The sequence below is a fragment of the Sceloporus undulatus genome, chromosome 6, assembly GCF_019175285.1.
Source record: "Sceloporus undulatus isolate JIND9_A2432 ecotype Alabama chromosome 6, SceUnd_v1.1, whole genome shotgun sequence".
NCBI lineage: Eukaryota > Metazoa > Chordata > Lepidosauria > Squamata > Phrynosomatidae > Sceloporus > Sceloporus undulatus.
Window position 1 is genome coordinate 26,177,318 of NC_056527.1, and position 4,766 is coordinate 26,182,083.

The 4,766-nt window shown below is 43.5% G+C and overlaps 1 protein-coding gene across 1 annotated transcript in view; it reads right to left on the reverse strand.

Annotated features, from left to right (window-relative positions):
* The window catches only part of MALRD1 (MAM and LDL receptor class A domain containing 1), a 266,619-nt gene that overhangs the window by 261,211 nt on the left and 642 nt on the right, over nt 1-4,766 (reverse strand). The window lies entirely within an intron of this gene.

The window sequence follows — 4,766 nt, forward strand, 5'->3', positions numbered from 1 at the left end:
CACCACCATTGGGGACAAAAGTCCCTCTCCTCCCCTCCTCTGTCCCTACCTCCCTCCCTCTCTCCTACCTATCTACCTACCCTCCCCCCTCCCTCCCTCCCCCCCTCCCTCCCCCTTCCCCTCCCTGCTTACCTGCTCCATCACCGCACCGCCACCTCCTCCTCCGCCGCCGCGGAGGCCAAGAGGCCTCCAGGCTGCACTGGGCTCGTTTGCAGTGGCGCCGGTGAGGAGGATGAAACTTGACCTCGTCCTCCTCACCACCACCACTGCCGCTGTACAAGGGCCAGCTGCAGCCTGGAGGCCTCTGGGCTTCCAAGCTGCCCCAGGCCCTTGAACCGCGGCGGTGGCGAGGAGGACAAGCCTTGGCCCCATCCTCCTCCCCGCTGCTGCGGAAGAAGGGCCGGGGGCAGCCTGGAGGATCTGCAAAGAATTTTTTGTCATTAAAAAGAAAAATCTTTCCAAGGGTTTTACAGGCCTTTGGCTCTATTGTGGCCTGCTACTGGCTTCCCAGTTTTCCTGGCTGTGGTTAATAATTCTTACATTACTCATGATCTTGCTGCTTCATCACAACTGTCTGATACAAAGTTGAGAGAGGCCTCTAAAGTGGTCTTTAAAACCATGGAGGGGATATGTATGATCAGGGAGGGAACCCTGCAGGTTTGGGCAACTGCAGTTTTCTCCTACCCCAACTGTCATAACTCACCCTGTGGAGTTGGAAGCTGATGTTTCACCTATGGAAGAAGAAGCAGATTTCCAGGAATTTCCAGCCCCTGATGGTGAGGGGGGGTCTTTCTGGGTCTGGGGGGTGGGGGGGGGGGGTCCTGCAAATGCAGGTGCTTGAAAACAGATGGGGAGACAAAGAGAAATTGCACATTCCCAGAGGCTGTTCATTATGAGACATTGACCTTGAAGAAGTTGCCCATAAATATCCCTGCAGTTCCCTAGGAGTTGTGTTGCTGACCACCATTGTCAGGATGGCCAACAGAAATTATGCCAAAGCCAACAGTAGGTGAGGGCCACCCATTCTTGTTTTGTCCCTTTCCTCCTTTCTTGCAATAACACTGCTGTCCATAACTCAGTGTTTTAACATCTAAAGGAATTTTTGAACAGTCTTTTATGTTGAAACAGACTTTCTCACTATCACACTTGATTCTCTGTAGGTATGGTGAAGTGGGGCCTTGGTCACCCTTTCTGGCCACCATATAGGCAGGAGCAAAGGCACATCCCATTCACCCTTGTGGACCAGCTTCCGTGGATTCAAAGTTTGCCTTTAAAGCTGCTGGTTGTTTGGACCAAGAAGCAGCAGTTCCTTTATCTCTAGTAAATGTAGCCAAAATAAGTAATTCTGAATTGGTGGTGGTGGGGGATGCCTTCTCCAGATTCCCCACCTCTTGGGTTAGGAAATCTATGGCCCTTGAGATGTTGCTGGACTACAACTCCCATCATGCTTGACTGTGAACCATGCTCGCTGGTGTTGATGGTGATTGGGAGAGAAATATCTGGAACACCACTGATTCCCCATTCCTATATAGTTAAGGTTTCTTCCTACACCCTTCAAACAAGGGCACATAAAAACATCATTCCTGCTGCACCCCTATTTTAAGTTTAATTTCACATCCACTACAAGGCCCTCCATAATTTTTCTTCCTTCCTTCAAAAATAAAATACAATTCAGACCATGTTTAATCACTTTAAATCCTATTTAAGAGAACTAGGAAGTTAAAATATTTTTACAGAATTATGTTCGTAGAAACAGAACATGAATTCACATTTGGTAATGAATTTTCCCTCCTGGTTCCATTTGCATAGTCTGTTGCATAAACCCATCTGAAATTCTTTTTTGGTTATAAATTATGAGAAATTAAAACCATTACAGAATGGACACTCACAGACTCTTTTCTCCTTTTCCTCCCTTTAAATTACAATCTTGTCTGCTGACATTTTGCTGTTCTTCAGTGAAAATGAAGGATTTTTATCCACCTGATATTTGTGGTAGAGATCTAACACTGCATAACTAAGTCCTTCAGTGCCACCTAGAGATCATAGCTGAAGCAGCAGACTATAAAACTCACCTAAGGATGGCATGTTCAGAGACTATAAGGTGTTAAACTGCATGGACTGGAATCTTCAGACTATCTACAAACAAGGATCAGTGATCGGGGGAAACATGATCATAACACCAGATTAAAATGATAGATCATCTCTTTCAGATTGTCATCATAAAGCAAAGCCTCTCAAATGACAAAACAGAACTTTGGCATTAATATGATGAAGAGAATGGAAAAACTGGTAGCTGTTTCATACCAGTCTAAACTATATAATCCAGTGTTCCTCACTCAGATGATCAGAAACTCTCCAGGCTCTCAAAGATCCTTTCTGTCACCTGCTAATTCATCCTTTTAGTTGGTGATGCCATTTTGTGTAGAAGGTGTTTTTTGCAGCTCCAGAGAATGGGACATGAACTAGTGGATTCAAATTACAAGAAAATAGATTCCATCTAAACATTAGAAAGAACCTTTTTACTCTAAGAAATGTTGGAAAGCAGAATAGACTGCATTGGAGGGTAATGAAAAGTGACCAGTGTGCACTGGGATCAATACATTAAGAGAACTAACGTTCAACTGGGCCAATGCCCATTGCTAACATTGTGAATAAGGACACTGGCTAGGGAGTGCCAATGTGCATTGGTAGAGCCCAATGCACATTGGGAGACTTTTTCCAGTGTCCCATTAGCCATCTTTGCAATTCCCTAACCAGGTTTTTAACACCTCTGCTATGTAGGTAGGTACACATAAATTTTCATAACGTAGACCGTCATGAAGGATTCTGGCCTATGCTTGTATGGATAGTGGACATTACTGTAAGGCACAACCTTCCTATTGTGGCAGGCGCTTGGGAATTTTGTTATCCCACCGCTGCCACCAATTTATGTGAAGGACACTGTAACTAGCTAACTACAAACCAGCCAATCAGAAGCCAGAGGCCCTAAGCCAATCAGGTGCTGGCTTAGGAATTTGAAGATTTCGTTTGGCAGTTGGGCTGAGTCAGTTGGGGTTAGAATGCTGAGAGATGAAGTTGGGTTTTTAGAGTCTTGAGGGTAAAAGCGGGAGTTGAGTTGAGGAGACAGTTAGAGGAAGAGTCTGTTCCAGAGGGGAACTTGGTTATCGTCTAGAGAGGGACTTTTAACCAGTTAGAGACTCTAATTGAAAGAAGGATTATCATAAGCCTGAGAGGCAATACTGTGATGTTTAAGCTTAGGAAAGTAGGCAATAAGGATGGTGTCAGTGTCCGTAACAGCTGGTCATAGAAATGCTCTGTAGCAAGTTGAACTGTGGGAATATAGTAACCAGTAAGAAGTAACACGTGCCTGAACTAACAGTTGTTTAATATCATTTAGTTCAAGAAATATCTGTTCAAACCTTTTGTTAAATAAAGTTCATATTTTGTTTTATCCAAAGGCTGGTCGGCCATATATATTTTATCCATGCTACTATATTATATAATACTGTGAACCTGCCACATAAGAAAGGGGGTTCGTTACATGAATTAGTTGGCAGCAGGGTGAGAAAAGATAAACCCGATAGGACAGCCATAAGGAGAAGTGTGTTGTTTGTTACATAATTTGGTGGCAGTGGTGGGATAATAAAAGTCCTAGGTGCCTGCCACAATAGAAAGGAACTTAGTTACAGACACAACTAAGTTTCATTGGTGACAGCACCCTGGACCTTTTTATCCCAACGCTGCCACCCGTTTTGTAATATGAGTGGGGTGGTATTAACTCAAGTCCAGACGTGTCCTTCTTGAATGAAACAAATAAAACTTTATTTACAAGAAGTTTTAACAGTGTTGCTTTTAATATGATATCTTATGTAATTGTTATAAATACTTTGTTATAGTTACCATTGGTTTTATAACTCTTTAGCTAAATCACCAGTTTTCTATAACTAAGATTCACTCAGTCCTTCTATTAAGTTCCTCTCTCAAACTTAGTCCTAACAGCCACCAAAATTAACAATGTCCTGCTGGATATCACACTCCAGCCACTCCCTTTTCTAGAGTCCTGGAAATATAATGGTAGGGAGCCCTTTTCCACTCAGACTCTACCCCTAACTGTCCTTCTCTATCCCTGGAACCTTCACTCTCAGGATTCCCAGCCGTAACTGACTATTCCCTCAGGAACTCCTGGAACACAGTCCTCTCTTGGACTTAACTGTTCCCTCTATAGACAAATCCCAACTGTCAACATTCCAACTGCCAAAACCAATGGACAAATGTTCAAAAGTCCCAGCCCACATTCTATTGGCTGGGCCTCAGCTGATTGGTCAGCCGGGTGTTCTGTGCACCACACATTACTTGCAGCAGAAGCAGAAAACTAACAAATTTGGTTCAACACAGCTAGGGTTGCCATAAGTGAGGACCTCCAAACCGGGACAAATGTAGGACAAATGTAGGGCAACATTTTCAAATGTAGGACACATTTTTATAAAAATGGAGGATGCGCAAAAAATTGAGTTTTTTTTAAAAAAATGTTAATATAAATGCATGTTTTTAGGCATGATCAAAATGGAGGACATTTTGGCATTATTCCTAGACAGATGGCAGAAATGTACTTGCCCTCGGCTTCAACTTTACTTCTCAGAAGTGTGTACTTGGTCAAGGGACTGTGTTTTTTCTTCACTGCGCATGAGTTTGTAAAAATCACAGCAAGTTACATTGGCCGTGCCTCAGAGGCTTGTTGATATCAATATCACCACCACCACCACCAC